Below are 14,271 nucleotides of genomic sequence, written 5' to 3'. Positions count from 1 at the left end.
TTTCGAATGAAGTAAAACTAATATGTTTGCATTGCATTCCTCTTAAAATTTTTGTACTGTTTGTCACCACATATTTACACCAATTTGTTTTTTTTTTACCCTCGCTTTGAACATGTTTAACAACTGTTTGAAACTGATTAATTTATATTTTAGTATATTTAAGATTAATGTTTTGATAGTCTATACAAAGTTTTGGTAATAAGATAAGAAGTTGTTTAAGTGCATATCAATACAAACTGCATCAAATGTCTGCAATAGTCTCTCACATTAGTGCTGGCTAGAATAAATAAAAGCCTTAATATTTAAGTACATTAAAAATCAAATACATCTGTACTTTTACTCAAATAAAATTGAATACTTCTGTGCTTTCACTTAAGTGCTTGATTTGTGTTCCAGAGCTGATGTAGTATCAGCTCTTTACTGCAGAGCAACTATCTAGGAAGTTCATAAGAGCTTGTCCATCCAATCGTGTCAGTTTTGTTTTAAGGGTATGTGAAAGCAGTAAAGGGGAATCTAGGAGCCCAATCTCAGCTCAAGATTGAGATTTCAGCACACCAAATCTGTGCCGTTTTGCTCTATGAATATATAATCATTTTTGTGTCATACTGTGAATATAGTCACTCTGCTGTGTGTCCGGTTTAGTCACTATATATGGGACACTAGCGATTCAAGTACAGAAATGTGTAATGGATCACATGATTTCAATACATTTGCACATACATGCATTAATGTGCAAATGCTATATATGAAAATCTGGATTTCATTTGTAGATTTTGCTCCTGAGCTGTGGTTGCATTCGTCTCCTCGGCTTTCGATGTTTGTCTTCCGAGCCAGAAAGCATTTTTTATTATACATTTGACCTCCAGCATTCACTTAATCACGCATTTGCTCTAATAGCATTGTGAGCGGACGGCACTTAAGACTGTTATTGTCAAATCTGGTTAGTGCGCATCCTTTATAAGAAAGCAGCATGGAAGCGCTGGGTGCATGTATTGTTGTTTGGGCTGCTCTGACACACAGTCACAGGTGTCTATTGTGTCCCTTGACCTTAGAGGTGCGCGCGTACGACCAACCACTTCCTTTACTTTCAATTAAGGTCGTGGAATAATGTCGCCATGCCCTCTGGATCGACCCCCGCTCAGGAAGAGACGCTAATTTTCCTCTGGCTCTGATTTGGTACATAATTTATAACACTTGAGTGATCTGGGCCGTCCCAGCGACACTGACCTCATGACCCCCTTGACCTTATGACAAAAGTGGGCTTTCCCTTTTTATTCTGAACGGGGCGGGTTACACGACTGACCCCACGCTCAAGTTAACCTCTAACCCTTTGGTCTGATGCCTGTGATTGAACTAAATTTCATTACTGCCTTTCTGTAGATGAATCGAAATACAGCAGGGAACACACATGAACAAAGGCAGTGCGGCACAAAGCTCAAGAGTTCATGTCAGCTGTTAGCATGAGGGAAGTTCAGAGCTTCGCTGCATGTGTGTGCATATGAACATACAGGGTGATCACCTGACATGGAAGAAAAGGAATACAGAGATTTGCAATACTATATATATAAATATTCTATATATATTGTGTTTCTGTAGCTCAAGTGGTAGAGCATTGCGTTGGTTGGGGGTTTGATTCCCCAGGAACACATGATAGGTAAAAATTGATTGCCTGAATGCACTGTAAGTCGCTTTGGATTAAAGTGTCTGCTAAATGCATAAATTTAATTTTTTATGTAATTTTAATATAAAGTATTTCACAGTTCAGTATTGTTAAGAAAGCTAACATCCATCAAAAAAATAAAAAATGACGTGATGCATCATAAAATTCCGGTCACACTTTATTTTAGGGTCCAATTCTCACTATGAACTAATCATTAACTATGACTTTTGCCTCAATTAACTCCTTATTTGGTGCTTATTAATAGTTTATAAGGTAGTTGTTAAGTTTAGGGTATGGGGTAGGAATATGGATGTCATGCATTATATGTACTTTATAAGCACCAATATGTTAATAATAGACATGCCAATAAGCAACTAGTTATTACTGTGAATTGTACCCTATACTAAAGTGTTACCAAAATTCCCAATGCATTGTTTTCAAGGCACTAAAAATAAACATTTGCATGTATTAATTATGTAACATACTGAGATGTAATCACAAAAGTCTACTAATAATAAGTGTGATTTTTAAAATATTTTTTGGATTTCCAGTTTCCCATTTTCTGGTGAATTAGAATTTGGTCTCAATCCTGAATAGTAAAGAACAACATATTGGAGGCGATGATTAATATATGTATGTAATAAAGTTTCTTAACCAGAAGCAGCATGTCAACTCATAGAGACGTCACACATCAAATGAGCGAGTGCTTGTGATACCGATGCAGGTACACTGATAAATATAAAGAGAATGTGAGATATTTGCCCTGTCAGACTGCAGCTCAGTGGGGCCGACTGCAGCACAATGAGCCGACAGTGATTGGGAGGGCGGAGCCTTCCAGCGGAGCCATACTTAGACAATAGGGGGGCCCAAGGCCTGTGGGGGAAACTTGAAGCTCAGCTCTGGTATTTTAAGAGGCCTGAGTGGCTCTGGAGCCAGCTGTCAATCAATAGGTGCACACAAACATGCAAAATAGCCTCAATAACAGATGAGCGAGAGGTAGATGTTGAAAATATTGACAGATTGCTACAAGTGTGCGAGGGACTTCATCTTCATCAAAGTTTGCCGTCAAAGCTCTGATCCCGTTCAGCGGTTGACGAGTTGTGCTTGAGGAAATGATCATTTCACATCCTGCGTTCACCAGCTGCCAAAGGAATATTTGGGCTCTGAATGCTGTCGGTGGGAAATGGCTGTTTCACAAAGTGTTTTTCTTTCGAACACCGAACACATCTAAGAATCCTGAAAAATAACATGTATCAAGGTTTCCACAAAAATATGAATCGGTACTACTGATTTCATCATGAATAATAATCAGAAATGTTTCTTGAGCAGCAAATCAGCATATTGGAATGATTTCTGAATGCAGTTCACTGAATATCTTGTCATCAATTGAAGCTGTTAATTCCAGTCCAGAGTCACTGGAAAAACATGCCTGTGACAACATTTCTGCAATTTTGATGTTACGCGTTTTGCAACATTTTTAAAAGTTAAAAGCCAAGTGATTGGCACTAAAACCAACTTCAGTTTTATCTGAAACAGATGAATGTGGATCTAGCAATATTTTATTATGCTGGTTATTGTATGTATCATGGCTGTTTGGAAATTAAATGCCACATTTAAAAATAACATATACCACTTAAACTGAACTGCAAAAGAAAATGTCCAAAAAAAAAAGAAAAGAAAAGATTTGTTGAAGCAGCAATGCAATTTTTTCTTGCAAAATATCTGTGCAAAATAGAATCTCAGACATTCTTGAAAACTTCTCATTTTGTGCTTCTCCTACATGAGAGAAAGTTACTGATGATAGAACCATCATTTTTTTGGTTTTCTCACACACATTGTTTAAAACTCCTATTTTAGAGAATATGTGGGTCTCCTGAGACACAGATTGAAACTGACCACTGCCTTTATCAAAAGCAGCACGTGGCTGCTGTTTGTTAGTGAAATAGCGAGCTGGGCACATCTGTAAGCAGTTGAACACGTCTGGGCTGCGGACGTCAAGCACATGTCAGTTAACCTGCCGGATCGTCCATTTATAAGAACGTGAAGCTCTGGCCCACAGCTTACTGGGGCAGAGGAAGCCTTGTTGGACCTAGTATTTGAACTTCAGCCATCACATGAACGAAGCTGCGAGTGAATAAATCTCAGGTCATGAGCTGGTCCTACGGTGTTAAACCTGACTACAGAAGACACAGATTTACCTTCATTTTTAGAGACCGCTACAATAGAAATAAAATGATCCAAACCCACAGAACATTTACCACGCCATTCAATATGATATGCCTCACCATCGTTGAATTCCTGTTCAGATGGTGACAAACTTTCAAAGGGTTATGTCTCTGTGCCTGCACAGCTATAAATTTTATTCCAGGTTTGTTGAGCATGTTACAGTTTGATTTGGAATCGCAAAATGTGCTTGCTGAATTGTTACATGATGTTCTTTCTAGGGCTGTTATAGTGAGCAAAAAATACAACCTTAAAAAATAAGAAAATAAATATATTAACTGCACACACCAAGCGTATACTTTCAGCTGGTAAACTATAATCAAAATTCAGCTAGCTCCCAAAGATCATTATATACTAATTTACGTACAGTGGGGCTCGAAAGTTTGGGCACCCCTTGCAGAATCTGTGAAAATATGAGTAATTTTCAAAAAATAAGAGAGATCATACTAAATGCATGTTATATTTTATTTAGTACTGTCCTGAGTAAGATATTGTGCATAAAAGATATTAACATTTAGTTCCTTGTTTGTTCTGAACAGTTAAACTGAGCAGCGTTCTTCAGAAAAATCTTTAAGGTCCTGCAGATTCTTCAGTTTTCCAGCATCTTTGCATATTTGAACCCTTTCCAGCAGTGACTGTATGATTTTGAGATACACCTTATCAGACTGAGGACATTTGAGGGACTCAAACACAACTATTAGAGATGGTTCAAACATTCACTGATGCTCCAGAAGGAAACAAGATGCATTAAGAGCTGGGGGTGAAAACTTTTGAACACGATGAAGATGGCCAAATTTGTCTTATTTGGTTGAAATATAATTTTTTTCCATTTAGTTCTGCCCTTCGTAAGCAACAGAAGATACTTGTATGTTTCCCGGTACACAAATTAAGTACAATTTACCTTGATCTTCAAATTCCAAAAGTTTTCACCCCCCAGCTCTTAATGCATCTTGTTTCCTTCTGGAGCATCAGTGAATGTTTGAATCTTTTTAAATAGTTGTGTTTGAGTCCCTCAAATGTCCTCAGTGTGATAAGGTGTATCTCAAAATCATACAGTCACTGCTGGAAAGGGTTAAAATATGCAAAGATGCTGGAAAACTGAAGAATCTGCAGGACCTTAAAGATTTTTCTGAAGAACGCTGCTCAGTTTAACTGTTCAGAACAAACAAGGGACTCATGCACAACCATCACAAAACAGAAAGACAGTCGAGGATCATCAGGTAACAGAACACAGTACTAAGAACCAAGGGTTCCCAAACTTTTGAGTAGGGTTATTTTAATAATTTCAGCATTTTTTTTTTGTCTTGTGGGCTAAATGTTAATATCTTTTATGCACAATATCTTACTCAGGACAGTACTAAATAAAATATAACATGCATTTAGTATGATCTCTCTTATTTTTTGAAAATTACTCATATTTTCACAGATTCTGCAAGGGGTGCCCAAACTTCCGATCCCCACTGTATATGAATTTTTTTTTACAAAAACAGAACATTTACAAAAACTACAATAGTACCTCACTGATACAAAAATTCTCAATTGTTTTAAATGCACAGAGTTTCAAAGAGCATAAGATAACTTATTTCTGAGCTGAACATTCATATATTTAAGTGTCATATGTGCATCTATAATGAGAGCAGTCAAAATACTCAAACATAAGTATCTTACAACTGTTGTTGTGGGATGCTCTTATTGTGAACCTCGTAAAAACATTTGTATGACGTTCCGAACCAAAGAAACACAAGCTAAGCGATGATAAATTTTCCACTCACTGTCTTGATTTATTAAATCCAGCTGTGAAACACATTCTGCATTTGGGACAAACTCAATGTGTGCAAGAGTTTTCTGTGAGGTCCCATATAAACGGTATCAATTAAGATGTTAAAGTCGACTAATTCACTGGCACAGCTTCGCATCGGAGGCGTTAGAGCGCAGGTGTGCGAATCACCCTCTCTTGTTCTTCAGTCGCCGCTCAGGGCAGGAAAACACTAGTTTTCCTGTTGGAGAAGGTCATCTCTGTCTTGTACGGCCGCTTGTGCTCACCCCACAGAGGCAGTAAATGGCGAAGGCCTCAAGAATATGTTTCCAATAACCTCTCGTCAGGGTGCGTTAGCATCCAGTACCGCTGCACAACACAAGGGTCACGAACCCCTTCCACAGGCACCCAGTGGGCAGGAGGGGGACGCAAGGTCAGAAGGGCTGAAGTGGCCCCCATCGCCGCCGACCAGGTTTAATGTCAAGCCACAAAATCACATTCTAGCCTGGGGAGCCGCATCAGTCCGCAAGCTACGACACACTACTTACTGGATCAACTCCACGCTAAAGCCACGAGACTCTGCCATTTACATGATCCGCATGCCGCCGGTGGCTGCTTGACTCCGGGTAACGTCTGCCATAATCACTGTTTATACAGAACGACCACAGGGACCTTTCCTCTCTCGTACCTACAGACAGCACAAAAGAAAGATGAGTTTGTTTCGTTAGTGCAGTAATCGCTACTTTGATGGGGTTTGCCTTCAATGCATTTAAAAAATGCCTTTTAATAATCTCATTAGTATAACGTAAATACTAGCTGCATCAGATTAATTTGATATTGTGTTTATTTTGGTCAAATATGAGTCCAACTTTATATTACAGTGCTCATGTTTGACAGTTACGAAAGCCACATTTATTTGTATAGCCATTTACATACAGATTGATTTGCAGCCACTTTGCTGAAATATACAGGAGGTTTAAAGTGTTACAATTCATCACTTATAAAACAAACTCTAAAATAGTTCTACAGAAGATAATTTGACTAATTTCAGTTCAAGTTTTGCTTCAATCAAATAATGTCAGTGCAGTTAAATGGATAATATATGAGTATATTGTCTTTTAAACCCCGTTCATACTGTGTATTTATATTAATAAGTACAGACAGATAAGAATAATGACCTAGAACTGCTAGGTATTTTTTTTTTAATAATAATAATAATTATTATTATTTTGTAGAAATGCAATAGTAATAGTAAGCAATAGTAATAACATGTAATTAAACTCCTTTGATACCAAAGTGAAAACAAGTGATTTATGCCTTTAATCTGTGATGGACCATAAATCCATAAAGTTAATGAAAAATACACAGATTAAATAGGTTGCAAGCAAAATAATAAAAACAATAATTAAATGCATGAAAAGCATAATTAAAATTGAACTAACAATCACCCCATGGAGATGCACGGCCGTATTTCATCTTCTTTCCAGAAAGTGAAATCCATATTAAAAGGTCCCTAAGATACATACGATAACAGCAATTTGAGCAAAAAGGTTATCAGGGAAAAAGCACGAGGAGCAGATTTTTCCGCTTGATAGAGGATAAATAATTATTCAGTAGAAGGGAGTGCCTCATCTAATTAGTTCTGTTGTTAACGAGTTAAAGCAAAAGATTTCTGACTCAAATATGCTCAAATATGTGTTTCAGTGAAAGAGGGAACGCAGCCCTGGCTAATTTGAATACAGTCTTATTAGTTTAATGACTAGGGTCTGTGATCAGAACTCATCAACATAAATGCCAAGCCGGAGCGTCCTGCGATGGCCCAGGGCTTCGTTTTTTACCCTTCGACCACGAGGAAAGCCTGAACATCCTCCTGCTCGCAACACATGAAGCGTGACATGAGGACAGCACAAGAGAAATGCGACATGCACGGAAACTAAAGAACCCGGTCGGCTCTGAGGCATGTCTTTATTAAGAAAATCATCTGCTTCATCTTCTAATAGGCTATTTAACGAGTAAACACGCCATACGTTGCTGCTGCTTATCAACATAAAGCATTACATTTAAATGAGCTGGACGCCTTGACAGATAAGAACGTTGTCCGCTCCTGTTTTCTGCTCCACATTGCACAAAGATTGCCTATTATTCCTTTTACCACGAGTTGCTACTGTTTAATGGCAGTATAATGGAGACGGCCAAACTGGACGTGCGTGTACTCATCTTGTGGAAAAACAAGAGGCAACAATGACCAAGAACAGAGAAAAACATAGAGAGAGAAGAAAAACTAATGCATCAAAACATACCAAGCATCAATGAAGCTTCATTGCACACATGCAACATTTTTTAAAGATGCCATTTACAGGCTACGAGCCACAACAGACCAACCAAACAGTGTTCAGACGACACGTCATTAGTGTCTGATGTGAGATGTTTTGCCACTTGTTCTGACAATGTGCCGCAGCTGGCAGAGAAAAGAGCAAAATGCAGCGGTGTGTTAAATCACCCAAGGAAGTGAACAACCTTGCTGACTTGGGAAGGCCGGCACTAATTAAAGACCACGCGGACATTCAGAGATTCGCCTGTGGTCTCTTCATCTCTGTTCCACCGCGTCCTGCTTGAGCCTCTATGAACATGCCTCTTACACACTACAAATGGTCTGGGGTCACTATTATTATTATCCATCAACACCACCATGTTCACTGCTGATGATGTTTACGGAAACCACATCTGCATGATAAAGCCATGTCGCACTTCGGCTGCTAGCATGAGACCATCCTCGTTTTGTTTCATAAAGCCGGTTAGATTAGCATGAACATCCGACGGTTCCTGGCCGCGTTTGGCGTTATGATGTATTTGCGCAGCATCTTCCCTCAGGAGCTGTGAGGTCTCAGCCTCGCCACCAGTAGTGGGTTTTTTTTCATTTCACACAGGCCTAGTGTTAACGCCCACGGCCCAGTTCACAGATTTGACTGACTGTAGTCTTAATGCTGCACGCCTTGTTTTCAGCACTTGTCCCTCCAGATTTGCCACCCCGGCTGCACAATTTTCCTCAAATTCTAATTATTCATCAGCTCGTTATGCCCGCGCCACGCCGCTCGCTTTAATTAGAGCGGACGCAGGCGTCTATTAGAGGCTACCCTGGAGTGAGGAGACCAGTCCAGAACCAGCCCGTGTGCTCACGCGCTACTGGGCGACCGCCAGCTCGCAGGCGTGATGGAGCAGCGATCTGACACCAGTGCATCCACCCGCGCACTTTTTAGCCACCACGGCTCAAACGCGGGAACTGAGGGGATGTCTGAGTGTTATTTCATTACACTTTATGAGAAGGGGAACATGCACATGTACGTGTATCTCATCTCACACTTGTGTACTTCTGGATCTGTGTGAGAAGTTTGATGAGCATCATCTTTTATTCGAAACATTTGATGTAGTTCTTTTTAAAAGCCTGTATGTTGCAGTGATTTTACCACGGCAAGAAAGACATGAAGCAGAGTCTTCTTATTTGTGTAGATTATTGCTTTTATAAAACAGTGGCAAATTCACCTAATTTATACTAAAGTGAAAAGTGACTGATTAATATTACATATTAATAAACACAATCAACAGTAATAACTAACCCTAACCCATTATTTTATATTATTCAACTGCATTACATTACATTACAGTGATTTTATATCCATTTTACATGCGTTTTAGAGCTCATCCAATCAGAGTTTTCGAAATTACAGTGTGATTAGTGATTTTGCTCAAATATTGCAGCATTTCCCTGTGTATTTAATGCTAATTTCTAAATCGTCCTCTTTCCGAAGCTACTGAGACTGCCAGAAAAAGTGGTCCCAGCTCTGTTGAGACCAAATGAGTCCACGTGTGAGAAATAATGTGGGATTCAGGTTTTTTTTTTTTTTTTTTACCTTGCTTGTTTCTTCTGTGGCTATAAAAACCTCCACATGAGTCTCAAGTGAGACGTATATCAGGAAACTGTAACATTCAAGAGTAAACAGAGTAGCAGCCACACACACACACACACACACACACTAATGCTAATTAAAGTCTTCAGTGTGAGTGCAGAAATGTGTAATCCTGACATTTAGTCAAGGGAGATTTAGGCAGATGAGGAGAAATTCTAGCGCTGGCCTGAGCCAGGCCCGAGGCAGCTGGCATACAAAAGGACATCAGCGGCAGGCAGAGCTCACAAAGGTCATCTCTGTGAAAAGGCTAACGTGTCATTGCTTTTGTTCCTGTTCTTCTGAACATATGTTTGGCTGCGCTCCTTTTTTGCCCCTATCTGGCTGAAATCTAAACCCAGCACAAATACAACTTTTGACAGCGTTACCGTTTCGTCCAGCAGCGAGGAACAATTTCTTATCTTCTAGAGCAACTGATGAAAATCCACCCAATGCAAAACACCTGTGCTTGGGTTTATCAGCTCAAGGAGATGAAGATGCTTGCAACCTTGTACAGTACAGCTAATGGATATGTTTGTATGCAGTATGTATAACAAATTTTGTTAGCTAGAAGGAAATTACTGCAAACAAATAAAAATAAGTGGGTGAATCAAAAAAAAAGGTCACATTTCAGCTTGAAAAGTATTTATTTATTTATTTTACTTTTAAATAGTTTTCATTATTTTCATGACACTTTTTTTTCTTTTCAAGTCATTTCTCTCAAATTTCCATTATCATAATGCAAAAAAGTGTATTATTTCAATTGTAAATTGTACCAGTTTATAGAGCTGTACACATTTTGCTACCAACACAAATACTGTATTACATTAATGAGAATCCTGATTGAGAATAATGGCAATTTAAAAAAAGAAAAAGAAAAAGAAAAAAAAAGCAAACCCCATTATGGTAATGTGAATTTGGTTTTTGAGAGTGTTTTACTGTAGTGAATAATAGTGTAACCATGCATGCATACATGCTATAAATAAATAATTGGATTCATTTTCTTTACACAAAATATCATTTCATATTGCTTTCTTTTGGATTTGAGGTGAAATATTGACCTGGATGTGTTTCCATCAGATTCACCCAATCATGATCTCTGAGTAAAAGAGTTGAAACACTTCAGCAGTGGCAGCCTGGCGATTCTAGTGGCTTGAGCAGCAACGTCTCCTTCCAGCCGGCAGCCAATCAGACAAGAGCTTGAGGATGATGCGGACTGACTGAGAGAAAGTGCTGAGGACGAACTCTGACCGAAATGCTGATGAGCCTCTTTCACCGCAGCTCTGTCCAGTGGCATCCGGTTGATTGCTGGGGCCATCTGGCTTCTGTTTGAGCTTGTGGTTGGATTCAACTACACCTGAACTAAGGTCAGATAGAAATCTGTGCTTAAGGCTCAAATTAATCCTAGTTCCAGATCTCTGTGCTGATACACCAACTATCAAGCAGTTTATTTTCTATTTGGTGAGTTTGGAAGAACACCTGAGAGTGTGGATAGTTAAACCAGTGCTCCCATTGCCAGAGTGCTAATGTGTTTTGCTGGTACTTTACCCATCAGGCTTGTGGTTTGCATGGTTGTTGACACACATCGGGACAGGCCTGAGCTGTTGTGAGTCCTGTCGTCTCTTTGACGTCCCCTCTGTAAAGAACATGGGTGACGGACCCTCATTAGTGCTCATGGAGGAACTGTCAGGAGTGATGGACGGGGGGCAGCAGCAGCCCGCAGCGTCTCTCTGACATCAGCTTGACCTACATTTGAATGGACGTCGCCCAACTAAACTGACTGGGTTTTCAGCTCTTTAAATGAAGTCATCTAAATAATTTTTTTATATTTAAAGTTGAAAACAAATACAAAAAAACATGAAAACAAAATCTCTTTTTACTAAACTAGGATGAGCATATATCCAATTTTTTTTCCAGACGTATCAAGGTCTAACTTGCCTAAAATGTCCAGTTTGACATGTAATTGCCAAGATACTTATAGGTAACAGACAGTGTTGGGGGTAACACATTACAAGTAACGTGAGTTAAATAATCAGATTCCTTTTTTTTTTCAAGTCACTAAGTAATGCATTACTTTTTACTTTTTAGAGTTACTTTTTCAAATAGGTAACAACAGTTATTTCTTCCCATTTATTGATTGAAAGCTCTCCTGTCCTCATGTTGAGAGTAAATCGGGAGTTAGATGTTAATAAATGGGTACATGAATCAGTTCATCTCACTTTCCTCAAAATTAATAAAAACAACAGTTAAAAGCAACTCAGAATATGATGACTTAAAGCTTCAATAATTAAACATGTTAAAGAATACAAATATCCATTATGTGTTTAATCCCATTTTATTAACCAATTTGCTGCTGAACTTTGATGATCCAATTCAACCGAACTAATAAGCTAAAATTACAAAAGGTAAACTAACATTTCTACTTTTTTATTACTGAAGAGTGTTGAACTTTCTTCTTCTGTGTTCTACTGAACAGACGTGCATTTACATTTCCTTTAGCCTGAGGCTTTTGGTGTGAAAGGGCTTTTACATTTATATTATTAAAAGCAAACAAGCAAGCCCAGTTCAGATTCAAAAAGTAACTCAAAAGTAACGTAACGCATTACTTTCATTAAAAAGTAACTAAGTAACATAATTAGTTAATTTTTCAGGAAGTAATGCAGTTTTGTAATGCATTACTTTTGAAGGGGTCATACTGTATGATGCGATTTCAAGCTTTCCTTTCTTTTTGGATTGTTACAAGCTGATTGTGCATAGATAAGATCCCTGAAGTTGCAAAGATTAAAGTCTCAAAACCAAAGAGATATTCTTTATCAAAGTTGAGACTCTGCCACACCCCCCTAAAATGGCTAATTCAAACATGCCCCACATGTCTGTCACTATGTGAAAATATTTGCGTAATGCTGCCTAAATGTTCACGCAAAGAAAGAAAGAATGGATTCAGTAACCGCAGCTAGTGTTGAAGCAGCCATGTCAGGGAGATGCTGTGTGTTTCTAAGCGAAAGCAAAAGCACATTATTTGGCCTTCCGAAAGTAGATGCATTTAGGAATCTTTAAGATTACTTATAGAACAGCAACACATTTTTATGGACAATCACTTTGCTAAAATAATATGGCACTTTTTAATCAGCTAATGGAAATATGTTTTCTTATTAGTTTTTTTAGAACTATTTGCTATTTACTGTCCAATTGCTGAGTTTTGCACGTCATGTGTGTGTTGTGTGTGTGAGAGAGAGATAGAGAGATACTTTGTCACTCACTTTCCCCAACACTGGTAATAGATTGTTTAAAGCCCGGGACACACCAAACGGACCTAGCAGTGACAAAAGCCGATGGTATTGTTGCCTCGTGTCAGCTGCCTCTGGACCAAACAGCTTTGCTTGAACACACTGCACAGACTACAGCCAACTGCAAACTAGCATGTGTGTTCTGAGATAAATACACTGTAAGTACACTATAAGTACATGTTAGTACACGTACTGTAAAATAAAGTGCAACCGAAACCAGGCTCAGTTGGGGGGCCAGTTCTCCTCTGACCAGACGAAACCAGTAGTTCAATTCCAGGCTGCAGCAAAGTCAGATTGTGCAGAAGAATTATCTGTTTCCTGTGGTCTTGTCCTGGTGGTCCTCTGAGACAAGGTCTTTACAGGGGATCTGTATCAGGGGAGTAGAGGTCCTTTCTAGGTGCTGATCCACCATCTGGTCTGGATACGTACTGGATCCGGGTGACTGCAGTGACCCTCTGATCTGGATACAGACTGGATCTGGTGGCTACGGTGACCTCGGAATAAGAGAGAAACAGACTAATATTAGCGTAGATGCCATTCTTCTAATGATGTAGCAAGTACATTGGAACAGTGACAGACTATCTACTTGGTGTGGCCTTAAATTGGACTATCTCAGGTGATAACCCATAGCAGCTTTCGAATATCATTATCCAAATGTTGTTGAATGGGAAAAGATTCTTCAAAATTCCTCCTTTTATGTTACAAGGAAAAATTAACCACATACAGTGTTGAATCAACATGAGGGTGAGAACGTAATGGCTGCATTTTCATCGGTGCCATTTGTAAGATGCAATGGATTATGTGAAAATGTTCATGTTTGTTTTTCATAGTGCAGTTTCTTTGGTGGTCTCATGATTTGCTCCGGGCCTTACATTTTTACAAACATGAGGTAAATCAGAGCGCAGCAATGCTGGCGATGAATAAAACATGGTGAGGGGAGAGGGTGAGAAGGAGAGTGCGAGACAAGGCACAGAAGTGGCAAAGGGGCTCTTTGTAGGTCTCAGAGGAGAACATGTACAAGCGGATCCCCGACAGACATGACATCCACTCAGAGCGCATCAGCTCTGATGGGCGGGATGGCCACTCCAGAGACCGGCTCAATAGAACACCTTCAGAAAAGCTATTAGAGCACATATGCTGCATTTCTGCATATCTACTTCTGAGTCTGAGTTTTTAGAATTGAACTCAGATAAAGAGCTGCATACATGTATACAAGGGTTGCATGTGTGTACAATTACCAAAATCTAATAAATGCGCTTGTGTTTGACACATTGACAACATACTGAAAAGGTAAAGCCAACAAATCTCCAGCAAGTCCTGAGCAATCTCTTGAATTACACTGCTGACCACTTTCCCAATGCACCAATGGTTGGCTTTTCTTTACTTGTTTACTGATGATGGGCA

Source organism: Carassius gibelio, chromosome A5 (genome assembly GCF_023724105.1).
Source record: "Carassius gibelio isolate Cgi1373 ecotype wild population from Czech Republic chromosome A5, carGib1.2-hapl.c, whole genome shotgun sequence".
In the NCBI taxonomy this organism is placed as follows: Eukaryota; Metazoa; Chordata; class Actinopteri; order Cypriniformes; family Cyprinidae; genus Carassius; species Carassius gibelio.
This window is presented reverse-complemented; position numbering follows the sequence as displayed.